The 17,658-nt window shown below is 40.3% G+C and overlaps 1 protein-coding gene across 7 annotated transcripts in view; it reads right to left on the bottom strand.

Annotated features, from left to right (window-relative positions):
- tead1b (TEA domain family member 1b) overlaps positions 1-17,190 on the bottom strand; it is a 71,187-nt gene extending 53,997 nt beyond the window's left edge. For 3 of the 7 annotated variants that reach the window (XM_049604208.1, XM_049604198.1, XM_049604217.1), the window contains exons 1-2: positions 16,929-17,187; positions 16,312-16,453 (exon numbers count right to left, since the gene is read on the bottom strand). The gene's annotated coding sequence lies outside the window, so the exon portion shown is untranslated. Of the gene's footprint in view, positions 1-16,311; positions 16,454-16,928 lie in introns of all 7 variants that reach the window. The other 4 variants (XM_049604166.1, XM_049604179.1, XM_049604172.1 and 1 more) reach the window with 3 other exon arrangements.
- Between the last annotated feature and the right edge of the window lie 468 nt (positions 17,191-17,658).

Raw genomic sequence — 17,658 nt, 5'->3', positions numbered from 1 at the left:
GCAGCATTTAAGACTTCCCCAACAGGTTAGACCATAGCTGTAGTCGTGACCTTAGGTGTACATGTGTGGAAATCTGTGACTGTGTAAAAGACAGAAAAACACAATGTTCACAATGAAGGGAAAAAGGCAGTGTTATGGCTCATGTCACCAGTCAGCCACAGCCATCACACCATGACGGCATACAGAAACTACAGGTGCAACACGTTGGCAAATCAATCAACAGAAGATTACTTGGCAACTATTTTGATAATTGAATAATTGTTTTAATCATTTTTTTAAACAAAACAGCCAAAAAAACTCTGTTTTCATGCTTCTGAAATGTGAGAATTTCATGTTGTTCTTTGTCAAACATGATGAACTGAATGGCTTTTGCATTTCTGAAATGTTGGTTGGTTGAAAAGATGTCAATTCCTCAGGCTCTGAGGAATTACACAGCATATTTCACCATTTCTGTTTTTGTTTTTTTTATCTGCAAAACAATTAATCAATTAAACAGGAACATAACGGGCAGATTATCTGAAAATGAAAAAATCGTTTGTGCAGCCCCAGTACAAGTCAGACACTTGAGCCACACAGAGAAGCCAGAGGAGGTTTTTTCTTTTTTAAGAAGAAGGGGAAAAAAGGCTGGAGACCTGCAGGCATCACAAGAAAAGTACCGTTTGCAGACTGTGGCTCAATCCAAGAACCAGCCCCCTTTGTGCATCTTACCAAGCTGCTCACACAGCTGGAGAAAGTCTCATCTCACCAGTGGCTATTGACAAGACCAACAAGCTCCTGGGTGAATCTGCAGCTAATAAACTAAAGACTGCATCATTATGCGGTGACAGCATCTGGAGCCCAATGAGTTGCATGTCCAGTAACATTAAACAGAAGAATATCCCACATTTTATTGGAAATGACTATAACACACTACAGCTTCATGAATGCTGGGCACCAGAGAACCGTGTGTGTGTGTGTGTGTGTGTGTGTGTGTGTGTGTGTGTGTGTGTGTGTGTGTGTGTGGTAAAATGAGATTCAGCAGTGTTGCGGTCAGTATAAACTGTGTGGCCCTCATGAATGGAGAGCATTCTGCACATAAAGGCTTAAGCTGCCACAGAGTCTGACCCGGGACTTAAGAGACTTTGACAGAGTTTATTGGGGTGGTTGAATTACATAAGACAGAAACATCAGAATTTAATTCAAATGTTTTGTGTTGAGTGTGCCGTGAGAAGAATATAACTCATTATCGTGCGTTTATACTTGCACAACTTTTAGAGGCAGAGGTGTGCTGGCTCAGAGGGTGGATAAATCCCCAAACTGGACACAGCAGACACGCCAACAGTTCTATTTATAGTTCACTGGGTCTGCGCATGGGTCAATTTGTTTTGTGTTGACATGTATGGTCCGCATAGTCATTGTGCATGGTCATACATTTTGGGCTGCATATAAAGAGTCTGCTCAGACCCTCTTTATGGGACACAGGCCTTTGCAGCCATGCATGTGTGGAAACTCAAGTTTGACTTTACAAGGGATTAAGTGCTATAAAGTTATTAGAAAAAATAGAAGGAATGTAAAAGTTTTCTCTGAGGACTTTCCAGTTTTTTCATCAGATTATCTTGCAAATGCAAATGAGCATCTTGAATGTGTCCATGCAAGAAAAAGGAAACAGCAAACAAACCGGCAAATTCCAAGCATGTAAGACAAAACTGTCTTAATTATGGGTAAATAAATAATGCATGCAGGGCAATGAATGTTTGAAAAAGCTTGCTCCGGGGCACAGCGACTGAACACAAAAACATGACAGAATACAATGACGGCACGTCGTCTGAAAGGCAAGTTCCCAGAGGGAATAGGCAAAGCAACAAGTGGATAAGACATCCATGAGTAAACTAAAGAGGGAAGTCTCTGACAGGCTTCATACTCAACACTCATTTAGGCTGTGTTTTTCATTGTCCAGTGCAGCTGTCTAGTGTAGCTGCTCCTGCTTCGCTCACACTGTGCTACAGGGAGTGTTATTTTTCGTTTCACGTCTATATTCACTTCGAAACAGTAAGTACATGATTCTATATGGGTGTTAGAGTTGCTGTTGGCACCCTCTCTTGTGTTTAATGCTTTCTTTGCATATGCCAAGTAGGATGTGTGTTCCCTGTTCAGGCTTGGTTCCAGCAGGGCTCTGCCCATCCCACTTCCTGCTTGGATATCTGGAGATCCTGATTGGAGCAGTACCTGTCCAGCCCTCCAATAGGAGCAACAATTCAGGGGACCTGTTATAAATACTTTCTCTGCGGCTGAGATTTTATTTGAACAGCCCGCCTCTATGTCTCTCCGTGTTGTGTCAAACCAGGTAGACACTTGTTGATTATCCGAAGACTGGGTTATTTATAGTTTCCACTGTTGAAGCACTGATCGCACACACCATTAATAGTCCCATGTTTGGAAACACTAGGTACAGGGGTGCTGTTTCCACTGTGTTTCGTAAGGTCACATGGTGAAGTTTCAGCTCTCCTTTGGTTTGCTTTAGACAAAGTTGGTAGTCGCTCTTATTTTAAATAGTCCTTTTTTGGTTATATTTGTTGTTTTGATTTAAACAGCACCCACTGGCCCTTTCTTTTCCCTTCGTAGTATGCCTCTTTATTTGTGTATGTAAATTTCTAAATTCCTTGTCAATAAATGTCAAGTAAATGATTACCAGCTGCAACAGCGCTGCAATGGCTGGCATCGTTTTCAGTTTGTGAGTCAGTGTGTGTCATTATGGCATGAGACACCTACTGTAGAGGGAACTACCACAGAAGCCGTTGTGAGTATTTTGCCCCATGTTTTTTATTTTTATATATCTATCTGTCTGTGGACAGATTTTGTCATTGCAATAGCCTCAAGATGCAGGCATGAAACTTTACAGGTGTCATTGAGATCAAAATGAAGGCAGAGTTCGAAGATGGGTGTGGTCTGAGCAAGGGGGCCAGAAGTAAAGGAAGTAGGGAAGGGGGCATTGGCCACCCCACTTTACGCCCCTGGCTCACATTCGTTTTAAGTTGTGGATTGCCATTTCGTGATCTCATCACAAGATGGTCTCTAGTTTTATTCTGTTTCCCCTTCCCTAGTGATCTGGATCGTAATAGGGCTGTGAGCACTGTCAAATGTTTCTGAGTGCACAACAACACTGTGGCTGAACGACTCCAGCGTGCACAGTGTGTGATGGGATGTGTGAGCTTAACACACATCTGGTGTAAAATCAAGTGACATTGTCCTCCATTTTGCATTTTTACATGCAAATCAAAGTCACGCTAACATTCAGTAACATGCCGACTGTGAGTAGAGCGACTTTATCTGCAGTCGAGCTCAAGACAAACAGAAACAGATTGGACTTTCAATATTTCAAGACATCTCAGAGTTTGTGTCAGCTGTCAAACTGTTACTGCCTTAATTCAAGATCCAAAATACTTTTATGTTTTACTTCCTGTGCTAACAATTCACTGAGGTCTCTCTCTTTTCTCAATCTCTCCCTTCTTTCCAGACAACTGCTTCCTCCCTGAGCAGGATCCTATTCAAGCAGCACAAGCTGTCAGGAAGTGGGAATAGTAGCATATGTTTCTTCCAGCATGTCAGTTCATGAGGGGGAAAGGGGGGATGGGAGCAAGCTGTTGGGGGAAAAAAAAAACTCCCAGAGAGCGGAGAGAGCTTTTACTGAATTCCGTTTTTGTGTGCCGACTGCTGACACAGCAGAACTAACTCACAAACTGATGAGGGAGGGGAAAAAAATTCCCATTTCAACCACTAACAGGCTGGGACTCTTTCTAGATGTGCTCCTCTCATCCCAACCAAATGATGAACTGCACTCGTATAATCACTTCCAGCTTACATTTTCACAGCAAGATGGGGCTCTGAAGAAAATATTTGTTTCTATCATCATCAAGTCCAAACATTAAATTCCACTGATACTTGTAACAGCTAAAGCACTGTTCAAAATGCTGCGCACATTGCACTGACATTTCTTTCTCTAGGGTTGCTGCCAGCATGTTTGAATAAAGCTTTATAATGTCTATTCTACTAAAACACCCTTGAGCACAAACTCATTTCCACAACTTCAAAACTATAAGTCTACTTTTATCCCAAAGTTGGCAAACATTATGTGTATCCTTCTTAAGCTCGTTCAAAAACAGCATTTATTTTCTATGAGCACTGGTTCTCCATTTTATTGTATAAAACTGCACCAGCTCTCCTATCAATAAATGCTGGAGCTACAAAGGCTGTGCAACACCACAATATAACCATTGTGCCTAAACCAAAATCTGTTTCAGAGAGCGTCTAACGAGGCAAGTAAAATGTCAAGAATCTTGAAGTAGCTAGATCACTGAGCCCCAAATCACTCAACATGCAACAGATAAACATTAATACTTCTCTTTTACAAAAATGACCTGATAAACAATGTTTCTCCTGAGGGCTTTTCTCTAACATGAGATCAAATGTGTCTTCAGGATGCTGATTATCATCTGAGGGAAAATAAAACAAGTCAACCAGCACAAACAACAAGCCTGACAACACTGGATAAAATGACTTTCAACTTCCACCTCACTCTCTCCAAAGCAACAACTGTGCTTCGTCATATAATTTCAAATGTACCTGATGGGGTATCAGTTACCCTTTTAAAGTGCCTGTTCAATGTGGGAATTTTGCTCCATTTTTCTGCCTCACCATTCTTTATAAAAGGCAAAATCGCTGAATGGGGGGACAGAGTTGTCTTGTCTTCAAGCCAATAGCGGGGGCAGTACAACACCGAATCAATGCCAGCGTAAAAAGGACAGGCGGCAGGACAGGGCCATGGACGGGACAGGTGTGACATGGAGGTTTTTGAAAGCAGCTAGCAGCAGCGAGCAGCTAACTCAAAGAATAAGAACATCGCAAAACATGTCCGCAAATTGTAATTACTATGGGATACGGAAGCTCCTTACCCTCCGAGAAGAGGACGAGATCATCTGCGAACAGTAAAGGATGGTTATTGCCATGTTATGCCATTGTTATGGTTTATTAAGCACTGCCGACACATGTCATATGTCACACCAGAGGCTGACACTGTTGTCACACCTTTTTTGCTTCCGGGATGCCAGCTTATTCCTCCCTTTTGCGCCAAAAGTAGCACGTGTTAGCTGTTTTTTTTTAACCTCTGTAAACCCACTAAAAAAAGCCTACAGACTCCTTTCCCATTGCCAGTAGATCAGCGCTGCATACATAGCTCAGGAGCAGACCAATAAGCCTTTCAGTGTATGTTTTTTTTTTTGGTGTGTCACGTTCAAAGTCATGGCCAGCATAGGTCGGTAAACAGTACAGAGGAGCATAGAGTCCATTGAAAACTGTGATTACGTCTTTTTTTATATATCTCTTACTTAATCAGTCTCTTTCAAACTCGGTGCAGATAAATTTGGATCAATGTTTGAGTACTACTTGGGTGTAGATGGACAATATTTTGTGGTGGCACCTCATTGCATCTCGCTAGTCAAGTAGCTAAAATTAGTACGTTCACCCAGGTGTTGAGTTCCCATCAATACCAATCAGAGGCGTAGGCGATAAATACCTGTGACTACTACGGAGTCATTTGACCCAGGTGTGAATGCCAATTAAAACCTTTGCCACTGCATTATTAAGGCAGATGTTAGCAGGTGTTAGTGGGTTTTTGTGTATGGAAAAGGGGATATACTGTTTGAGTTCACACATTGGAGCTGCATGATGCCACCATTGTTTGGTTCTGAGTAAAAATGCAAAAGCTGCATTAAGAAGGGACCTGTAGCGGCCCTTTAGCACAATCTTTGTGTAAATAGGGCAACAAGCCTGAAGACCCAAGAAATTCAAGCTTTACAGCTAAATCTGAAGTTTCAGTCACAAGTGAAGTAATAAAAGTTTAACCTGCAAGCCACACAGACGTTCTCAAACTATCACTTTTACATTTTGTCCAAGAACAACCCAGCTGTGTGTCACACATCACCTCACATCTACTCTTTCCTTTAGATCAAACTGGTAGCTGTTTTTTATTCAAGCAGCACAATGCCTCAAAAGATGTCCAAATAATGTTTCTGGCTCCTTTTTCTTTCAAGCTATCTTGATCCTTTCATAAACACTGAAAATTAATTTTCAACAAAATCACAAAGTGTCCTCAGTTTGATAAAAACTAACTTTAACTTTAGCTCGGTGGCTGCGAATAACAGATTTCTGGAGAATGTGCAAACTAATCGTTTATATGAACAAGAATAAAATATGAGCGCAACAATTTAGCAGTCATGAATAAGTCATTGAAGCATTTGATAATCATTTAACTTATGGAATCATAAATTGTTCGTAACATGATGAGAACTTCTGCTACGAAAGGTTACATGTGTTGACATTATATGTTCAAATTAATAATTAATATTCCTTCATGATGACATTAACTAACTCACTGTGCTTTGTACTTTAGAACCAGTTCTTATATAGTGTACATGGGTTCAAGATATTTTCCTGTTTGGATTTTACTGTTACTTATTATTCCACCCTTTTTCATTCATTCAACTCTTGTTCCTCAATGCTGTGCTATCAAAACTACAACGTTGTTTATAAAATGTCAAATTATTACCAATATAATGTGGGATGTGGAGGAGGAAATGAGTGTTTGCAGTGAGGGAGGAAAAGGATGTGGGGTAGGGTTATTTATGTGTGCAGAGAAAATGGTGAGTGCGTACTTTCTTTTACATACCAGTAAACAGAACATCAACCGACTGATGTATTAAACTGGTAACCCTGTTGTCTTTATCTTCTCATGTCAAATGAGGATGGGGTTTGTTGACTTGTCCCCGTACAGACAGTGAAATAACACAGGATAAATGTCATCCCCATCCTCAAAAAAGGATTTGTTTCTTAGAATCCCATGACATCAATTGGATGCTTTTGCCGTGTGCAACATGTATCTAACGTGCGGGGTTGTCAATGCAGACGGTCTCTTAGTGCCTCAGAATCTGCGGACTAATTACGTCCGTCAAAAGAAAGTATGAATGTCATCCATAGAAACACTTGTGGCTTACAGATAATTGCATACTTCTGTCTTCGCAGGGCGAACACCATAGAAATGGTCTTATTTGTGAGATGCAGGATGGAGATGGCCTGCAATGCAATAAGTGAATGTAGTAGCTAAGCAGAGTAGTAGCTGTGACATGGCATTATGGGAAATTACACTTACCGTGAGATTACATAAACCACTCACCAAGCTGGAATCCAGCTCCTTAAATTAAGAGAACCCATTTCACCCATCAGACAGAGCAAGGTAATGAAATAGCAGATGAGAGGTCTCAAATGTAATTTTCCATGTGGAGCTTTTGTGCCGTTATCTCAGAGGGTGCAATAATGATTCTGTGAATGACTTTTGTGCACCCCATAATGGCCCACAGTAGTTAAGGCCACAGTGTGTAAAACTATAATTACCATGTGATTTCAAAACTCAACATTTTCAGCTTGTTGTAAAGACATATCCCAGCCTTTGCATAATTATTAAAAATATTCCATTTTGAAATACAAGTAACGAACTATGAACATTTGCAATGACTGAAATTCCATTTAGATTTTGAACAAATTAATTACCTCAGGAGAAGCATGTTTGTGGAATGAAGTCTTTGACAGCAGGTCTTTGAGGACCTTGAGATGCTGTTACAGGGCAAAATAAAATTAATCAAAAATCTATGGAAATACCCTTTGAATTTATTTAGAGAGCTTTACCACACAAGGTTAAGTTGAGGCATGCAGCCAGTGTTCAAATAAATAAAAATCAACTAAACAGGTGAATGTGAGCCCTGGACTTTAATTTAAAAAAACTGGAGCACACACTTAACCTGCTGCAATTTCATTTAAGAAAATATAAAGGGGTGTATGGCTTGGAAATTTTTAATTACCACAAACATGTCGAAAACATCTCCAAACGGACTACAGTATGTCACCAAACTACACAAGAATGTCAGGACAAAACTATTGATTCTGTATTGGATTTTTCCTTTAGGTTTCATGAATAAATCTACAGGTTTGGAGTACAGATGAATGAATAAACAAGGTTTTCAATACCAATTTCCGCAGGTCCACTGGAGAGGCTAGAAAGCTTACTTATGCCACCTCTGTTATTGGCAATGGCCTAGTGTTTATTTCATGCCTCTTTGAACCTGCAGGCTGAGATGCCGTGAATCTGTCTGATATCATCCCACTCAAATCTGAGGCCTGGATCCCACCGCCCAACAACCATCAGGCCACTGTGGGATCAATCTTTGTTTGCCAGAGAATAGGATTGATTTACAGGTTCTGTCAAAGCAGCCCTCTCTACCTGCTGCAGACTGAGAAACAGGTAGCAACAACATGACCTGGACAACATCAGATATGTCGGCTAAAGGTCTTTCACTCTGAACAACAGAGGGAAGATTGACTGTAATTCGAAGACACAAAAATTTCTCCTTCTGAGGATTCATCCTCGTCCTGCCAAAATAGAAAAAAAACACAATTCACCATTCAAACATGAAATGTAATGAAAGCTCAGAAGACATTTGCCTATCAAAAATTTGCAGTGCATTCCAGACAGCATACGCCCATGTCACCGTGGTGTGGAGTGCGAGCGGAACACATAAAGCTCAGGAAATTAAAGCTGTAAATAAAGGTCCGTCAGATAAAGGATCTCCTGACAGTTATGAGAGCAGAGCAGGCCGAGAGCTGGCCGCTGGCTCATTCAGGACGCGTGCGGATGGGCATGAAAAAACAAATCACAGTGATGAGCATGAAGGCCACCATTTGCATTTGGCTCTGCCAATTCACACCGACTTTCATCTCTTTTCTTCTTCTTCTGTAGCCATCATTTATCCCCTCATATACTTCTGTCTTTTCTGTCTCTCAGCATCCATCTTTTCTCTCTCCTTTATTTTTCTCACACTGGACTCATCAGTCATAAAACAGCCTCCTAAGAGGTGCTACGCAGGCAGCTGAAACTGCCAAAATCAACTGATTCAAATGATTGTAGTTTTTTTAATTATTACGTCCCAATTACACATAGTGTGACTGTATTTTGGGAATGAATATATTCTGAGATATGATAGTCAACAGGTTCATTTGATGCTAAAACAACATATTGCCTAGCTCTAGGAAGTTGAGCTTTTTTTGGCCATTCATCTGTTTATTTGTACCTGAAGCACAGACTAAACAAAATTGTTTGACCTTAAATGTTGGTGTAGACAGTTGAGACTAAGTTATGCTACATAATAAATTTTATAAATCTCACTAAAGGGCCTATTAAAACTTTTCACAAGTATAAACAGAATAACCAAGGGAAATGTCACTAATAAATGAAGACTGTGAACACAAAATACCATGGAAATGAATAATGTCTGCACACAGTATACCAATTCAGTGCGGGTTGTTTGCCTTTTAAACTTTTTAGCCATGCACAGTTTCAAAATACTTAGAAATTTTGATCAGGTCAGCTATGTAAAAAGAAATCAAAATACTGTGACTTTCTGGTATTTAAGCCACCCTTTTCACCACTCACCATTCACCAGCAGTACACTACACTCTACCAAACTAAAGCTAAATCAAAAATTATTTTCCTTGATAAAGCTACATCGAGGACACTGGCGTCACATGACCTTACTTATTTTGAAACTATTGCCTATGTCACAGAAAGTACTGAGAGTGAAACGTGTGTTTTGGATGTTATTATCATACTGTCGGTGATGTGTTGGTGTTTTTAGTTCAGCGCTCTGCACAGATCTGATAACTGGCCGTCGATCCACCCATCGCCATCTCCTGCAATTTGAAGCTGGTGCGCCGTCTTTTTCTTGCAATGTCAGTGGGGGATGATTTTGGTGCTCTCTGAATTCAGCTCAAGATGTGACATTTGTATGATGGTTTGTACAAAGAAGACTTAATGTAAAGATACATATACAGCCTATGGTTTTACAAAGGTGCTTAAAGTTATTTTTTTATTTTCCGGTACATTTTCAACATGCTTGAATACGACCGCTATTAGAGCCATATAACAACAAATGAGTTTAAAACTACAATTTGTCAGAAACACAAATTTTACTGGAAACCTCTCAAGTGACCAGCTGCGGTTCCCGGGGCTCACTACACTGAAAACCTATCAACATCACTGCTTATCCTGCTGTGCCATAAAACTCTATTATTAGGGATGCACCAAATATTTGGTAATCGAATATATTCGGCGGAATATTGCAAAAAACACACATTCGGTATTCGGTGGAATAAGTTAAAAGCAAGGCCGAATAATAGCGCCGTGTTTTGATAACGCAATCAAACGGCGTGTCGTGACGGGCGGAATAAAATGTCGGCAGTGTGGCGGTCCGCCCGTCACAGCACTCGCATTTGCGACTAAAAATAGTTTTGAGCGAGCAGAATAGGCTTAAATCATTAAGCACGCTGTGCGAGCAGCCTACAGATTCAATAATATCCTCTTCTTGGCGTCATGACTGCCCAAAAGTACCTGAATGGCCGAGCCCGCCGAACACAGGTATGTGACGTGTCAGAGGAGAAACGAGCCATTCACGGCCCACAAACCTCACTGCACTTTAGGGACTGTTCATTACTTAAGAAGGGACTTGTCAGGGCAGGAGGGTGGCTGGTTGATTCTTATTTTATTTATTTATTTTATTTTGATCCCCCCTATGTTCATCACTCATTGATGCTGTTTTTGAAGTATGAATAAGTCAGTAAGTAATTTATTCCATTGAAATATCATTGATGTATTATAGAAAAGTGATTTATCTTTTCATAAATGACAAAAGGCACATCTGCCTCATTTTCGCTGTGGTATCGTGATACTACTCGGAATCATGATATTTTCACTGGTATCGCACAGTGGGTCCCAATTTTGGTACCGTGACAACACTAATCTGGAGGGGGTTCATCTGCAAAAACTAATGAAAAACTAAACAATGATATTCGGTATTCGGTACTCAGTATTCGGCCAAGCGTTTAATAATATTCGGCTTCGGCCACAAATTTTCATTTCGGTGCATCCCTATCTATTATTGTGCTAAAACTGGTAAAAACGCATGAATGGGTCACATCGCTGGATGATATATTCCTTTTATGAACATGGGCACTGTAGTTTTGACTTATGTGCAACATTCTGCTGTGTTGCGTATTCATGAAAGCACCAAGTGTGTATCAATCCGCAGCTGAAAATAGTCTCCAACAGATATGTCACTTACTCCTGTTAAAGGAACTTCTGCTAAAAACTACAGTGCCCAGCTGTTCTAGAAAATTATTTAGACTTTTTAGAAAATTAAAATATATATTTGTGACCTGGTGATTTACATCTTTAATAGGAACAAATAGACTGAGGGCCACAGACAGGAAGTCGCGAAATATAGACACGATCCCACTGCACACACACACACAAAAAAAAAAAAACACTCACGTCTGGCTTTTGTATTTAATGAGAAAGGTAACAATTGGCATTCACTTCTGGTATAAATGACTCTAGGGTAGTCATGGATATTTACTGGCTCCAGCACCAATCAGCAGAGATGGAAATACAACACCCAGGTGGACGTGCTAATTTTAGCCCCTTTGCCGATGCGATACAATAACGTGCCACCACAAAAACACCATCCTTCTCCGTTCAAGCAGCAATCGAATATCATTCAAAATTAAGTCTGAACCAAGATTGAGAGAGAGTGAATAAAGTCACTGATATAAAAAAAAAGTAACCATCGTGGCATTTACACTGGCCTTCATGCTGCTTTCTACTGCTTACTACACTGTTTTCCAGCCATGATGTCGAACATAACACTTCCAAAAAAAAAAAGCAAAAAAAAAAGCTTTTTGACAAAATATACAATATCAACAGCTTATCTATTAATTTGACTAAACAAATTATTTTAAAAAAAAAAACATGGGATAATGAAGATGTATTGTTTGTTGTCAGCACAGCTAACCTTTGTTGATGATGTAATTACAAACCAACAAGACTCCTTGTTGAAAATGTCTATTTGGGTCCATTAAACAGACTAAACAGAGACAGAAAAGTTTGGACAATGCAGCTCTCCATCGCTGTGTCCCGGCTCAGATTCCAAACTAATTTACCGGGCACAGCCTGCATATTAATGTTGGGAGCTTACCCTCCAGTCTATCTGTGCCTCCACTGAATCCAGGGCACCTTCAGGGCAGAGAGAGAGCCTGCCTGATCTGTGTCAGCCATGATAACAATACAGCGACCACTGATGAAAGGTCTTGTGGAAATTTATTACAAGCAACGACTGGGGAACACTGTGCCAGAGAGACTGAATAACCCACATTTGAATACAAGCCACAAATTATACACAGTTTCAGTAAATGAAGTGACTGTGTGTCTTTGTTCCATGGGTTTCCTTTCACTAGTGGAAAGCTGAACACCACCATGGCCAGCACTGAGAAAGGAAGTTGTTGAAGCTGAGATTTCCTGCTTTCATTGTGGTTAAGAACTCAAAATGTTTATAGTGGTTTCAGAAACTGACTCATCTAATGATTCATGGAGTACATATTGCTTTTTTTCATCTGTGTGTGATCATGAGGCAGCTCATTTATTTGTCTTTTTATTCCAAAGAGGAATAGGTAGAAAAATACACGTCCCGGCTTCTTAATAACTTCTGAGGAGCTACATGTCAGTTATGAGTGGTTAAGACATTACGCTGTCTAAATGCTGTTTTCCAAGAACGACTTTGATTGCCATATGGTAGAAATTACAAGGCTGTAATATTAAAGTGGTAAGCCTTCAAAAGGGTCAGAGAAGTTTAATCATTCGGTGCTTTATGTAGAACTAGAGAGGCTAAAACATGACTTGTTCCTTTTGAATGAACGGACGCTGCTATAACTTGAGCAAAAACAGGAGCAGATGAAAATACAGCCTGTCTTCCATAAGTATGCACAAAGAGGAAAAAAAACTGTGTTGCACTTACTAAGGTGGTTGACAGGGCCAAAGTGCATTCGGTAGCTGGCAGTCATTTTATGGCTGCAGTACTGAAGCAGATTTACTAAGATGACGTCAGTGGCTTTGAGCCAGCTTTTCCTTTTTGGTGGCACTCTCCGCTGGCCTCAGTGGGCCCTGCTCAAACTGCTGAGCAGCAGCGCATACTCTAAAATTCCCTTTCTAGACCAGGGTTTACCTCAGGGCACACACGGTCTGGAAGCCTGCAGGAGTGTCCTCTTTTTAAAGCGTGCTTTGACCGCAGAGAACACTGATGTTTTGATGTGATTCTATCCCTGCCACACATCACATCTAATTACACAATTAATGACTCTGTGTCCAGCTTCAATTACAGATCACAGATCTTTTTTTTTCTAGCCTGGAATTTTCATAACAAAAAAAAAAATATATCGTGTATTATCATTTCAATTAAAACGTGGGACACATAATGCGCTCACATTCCCATGAGGAATTTCACAGGCCCCTCACTACAAATAGAAAACATGCCTTGTTGCACGTACGTTTGTATTTTCAGTCGGGTGAGGGCTTTATTTCTAAAATCAATATCCCGTTCATACCCGAATGGTAAAGAGTGCAGCCCAAAAAACAATGCAAAAGCTGAGAACTACAAAAGCTTTTAACTGTCGACAGTAACAAATATAATTTGAGACGTGAAAACATCTCATCAAAAACATAACAACTAATTTAAGTGTTGACAAAGGTGCAACCGACAAACCAAAATTGAAGACAGGGAAATAAAGATGTCTCATCTGTGCACAAAAAACACCTGCTAAATAAGAAATAAGACTGCTTCACATTAGAGTGTGCCAAATTAATTGATAACCCAACGGCAGTTACCATTTCAATTATTACACTTTTGTATAAAATGTATATTTGCATGTAGCCATCCAAACTCCAGTAAAAATAATAATTTTTAAACTACTACAAGTGGAATTAAAATGATATTTTCTAACGAGACTCCATCCTGAGAGTATGAATACATCACTGCTCTAAGGCACCTGTTGCACAGGGCACGGACGACACAGGTGCTTCTCCTCAGCAGTGAGTTATGACGCTCATACACAGACTGCACCTCCTAATGTGCTATAATTAAAGACAGCCAGGAACCATTTGTGGTTATTCTAAAAAATTAAGCTAATGACAATTTCAGGAGCTAAAGGGACAGTCTGGATTGTCTCTTCGGTGTCATTCATAGATTTAGCCTCACTGGCAGTATCAGTGTTTATTTACAACACTGAGTATATTCCCTGGTGTCATAATAGCCGTGTTCTGTCAGTGTATGCAAAGCCTGCACTGAAATAAGAGTTTAAATAATTTCAAATACATGAAAGTGTATAAAATAAGTAGACTAATGTGACTGCACACATGATGCCAGGCTCACGAGACAAACGCAAGCATGCACTGATATTTGCCATGCTTTCTTGCGAAGCATAAAATGAGCAAAGACGTGCGATAAATGTTTGGCCAAAATATGGTTTTCTTAAAGTCAGCAACCCTCAAACAATATCCTGCTCCAGTTAGTAACACAGTTCAGTCTGTGCTTCACATTAGCACATTATTGTGTCCACACAGAGCTCACCAAGGCAGCAAAACCTGAACCAACACTGTAGTAAAGTTATCGTCTGTGTAGCCTATGATGCAATACATCCACAGTCTGTGTCTGCTTAAATTTCGCTTGTGCATGTCATTAAAAAATAAATACAAGTCAGTGTAAAGGGCTGGGATTTTTTGCCATGACTGATTCCAAATTATTTAAAAGTATAGCCGTATCATAATACACACAAACACACAGGCTCAGTTTCATCATAGCTGCTAACATATCTATGTCGAATTCTCTTTAACAAATTACATATGATGCTTAATGTGCGGCATCAAAAAGCAGAGGGAGTTAAGAAACTCCTGGTTCCAAAGGTAAAGTCTCATACAGTCAAACAAAGACAACATCCTATTCTTGCACAAATGTTATGCAGGCTTTCGTCCAACAAGTCCACTGGTTGCATAAGCTGAAAACAAAGCATCTATTTCTACCCCTAATTTTTTTTTTCTTCTCCCAAGCCAGCAGATTTACACTGTGACATGTCTGGGGTTACGCCTGACTGCAACTCAGACTGTTTCCTGGAAATGATAAGAGCCCTTTCACGTTAATTAAATATAAAAACATTGTCTTTTTCTGTCTCATAAGCAGCAGTTATCTGTAAGAAAAAGCACGTTTTACACTATAAAAGCAGAGAACGTGTGCACTTGCCATAACCAGCTGCTTACACATTAAAAACAAAAAGGGGTGGGAGACTGTAGGTACTGTAGCCAAAAACTTGTAGTAGCAGCAGTAGTAGTAGTAGGGATGGAAAGTGGATTTTGTTCAAGCTTGTGCTCAGTTGTGTCACTTCGTCTGCTACGCTTGCAATAACACAAAACACAAAGTTTCACAATCTTGTTTTTAAGAGAGGTATTATTTTCCTGAACACAAGTGAAGCCATGAGATGTCAAGATGTGTGTGACTACAGCTGACTTACGAATGGCACAAGTGTAGAGCTCACAGGAGAATGGATTTCATAACTCACAGCTAAATTAACGAGAGACACCTTGATTGAATCACAGCAGCATATCTGAGATGTGTAAACTGTGGCCTGATGACCTGACCAGGCTGTTTGTTCAAAGCAGCAAATATCCAGTGAGGTGTCAGGGGTACAAAAAAAACAAACAAGTGGAGACTAACCAAAAAGTCTGGCACAAAGACTAGATCCTTCAGTGTTTGGTGCAACAGGGTGTACACCCACTTTTTAAGCCAACTTTACTGTTGCTAATGAAAGCTTTGGGACTTACTCTCATCCCTCCCTTTGCCTTTGCATAACAGCCTGTGTAATTTTCCCAGAGTCCTCAAAAAAAGTTATGAAATCATTGTCAGCAGTGAAATTTAGTGACACACAGCTGGGCATACAGTTGGAGGGAGTTTTAGCTGAGCAGGCACTTCCCAAAGTGGAGGAAGGAAAAGGGAAACAATGAAGGAAACCTCAAATAAAAGCTGCACAAACACAAATTAATGCTACATTTCCACCTTCAATCAGACTTTAGCTATTTTTATATGATTTTAAAGTACTAAAGTGATGCAAACACATGCTTAATAAAGCAATATACACCATTGTTTTCTTTAAAGTGTAAGTTTTGGGGTGTAAGTTGCTCAGACAGGAGCTTTAATGCAGCAAACAATACAAGGAGTTTAAGCTAACCTTTCCCTCCAGTTCACTGGGTTCCGTTTAGAGTTACAGTAACAACATGGAGCACACACACACACACACATACACACACATACACAGTGCCGAAAGCGCTGACAAACAAACATTAAAACATGTACTTACACAAAACTTCGACGGCGACTTAAAAAAGCAAAAGCAGCGTGTTGAAGCAACAAGTCTCTCCACCGTGCTTTCTTCTTCTTCTCCTCCGAGGTGGTCCGTAAATGCTCCGGTGAAATCTCCCAACAACTCCCGGCTGAGCCAACTACGGAGGAGAGGAGAACAGCAACGTTTTCAATCGTCATCTTGTCCAAAAAATTCGTTATTCGTACCGTGTATTTTTTTTTTCACTTCATCCCGATGCCGCTGGGACTTTGTGGGGCTCCGACACGGGAGCAGCCGGCCTGCGAGGCTCTTTATAGGGGCGTATGGTCGGGCTTCTTCACAAAAAATGTGAAAAATGTCAAAGATTTTCGCTGCTATGTCAAAGCTACAACAGTGAGTGTTCAAAGTGAGCACCCTGTTGCAAACAGCGACCGGAATCGGCCATGTATCTGAGCGATGGAAACAGTCGACCTAACGTTACTTCACGACATGGGAGAAAGAGTAAACACCTAAAATAAGCCGACATTTTTTTCCTTAAATAAATAGTCCAATATTTCCCAAAGACGTCAACTAAAACCTCCACGAGCAGAAGTCTACAACCAGTTTGGATACCTGCAACTACCATTGAAACTTACCTCGTTATTGATATCTCATATACAAATGTCCCTTTTCTGAGTAATGGGATGTTACGGGGTATTTTTTTTCACTATGTCAAGTTATTCTGGTGTTTCTGGGCCAGCCAGGAAGGTGTAGGTGAATCGCTTCGCGCACTGACAGAGATGCGAAGAATGCTCGGAATGAGAAGAGGAATGAAATGAACGCAAAGAGCGAGTTTGCGCCGGGGCGGAGCGAGAGGTGGCGTCATCCCGAGCCCAGCAGCCAGCCTGGGCAGCGGGCAGCACCAGGAGGGACAGGGAGGGTACAAAACATCCCGAGAACTGACGCCTTCAGGGACACCGCCGAGCTCAGATTTTACAGCATCGATCCGAACACACTTATCAGTGCAGAACAAAGTCCCTCTCTGACAGGGGTGGAGGAGGTGTTCACATCTTTACACTGAGTCAAAGTAGCAACACTACGCTGTAGTTACAACTGAAATTATCAACATTAACATATATTTAAACTATTAAAAGTAAAAGTAGCAACTCTGTGGCGTAGAAATACTCAGTTACAACTGAAATGATCGACATTAAAATATACTTAAAGTACTCACAATCTGAGATATGTCTAGATGTCTAGATAGATAGAAAAATAAAAAAAAATACAAATAAAAAATATTTTAAAAAAGTAAAATACGAGAAGACAAAACAGATCAAAATAAAACATATGAGAATCTAGAAATATAAACAATATACAAAAATAAGT

Source organism: Epinephelus fuscoguttatus, linkage group LG2 (genome assembly GCF_011397635.1).
Source record: "Epinephelus fuscoguttatus linkage group LG2, E.fuscoguttatus.final_Chr_v1".
NCBI classification, from domain to species: domain Eukaryota; kingdom Metazoa; phylum Chordata; class Actinopteri; order Perciformes; family Serranidae; genus Epinephelus; species Epinephelus fuscoguttatus.
This window is presented reverse-complemented; position numbering and strand designations above follow the sequence as displayed.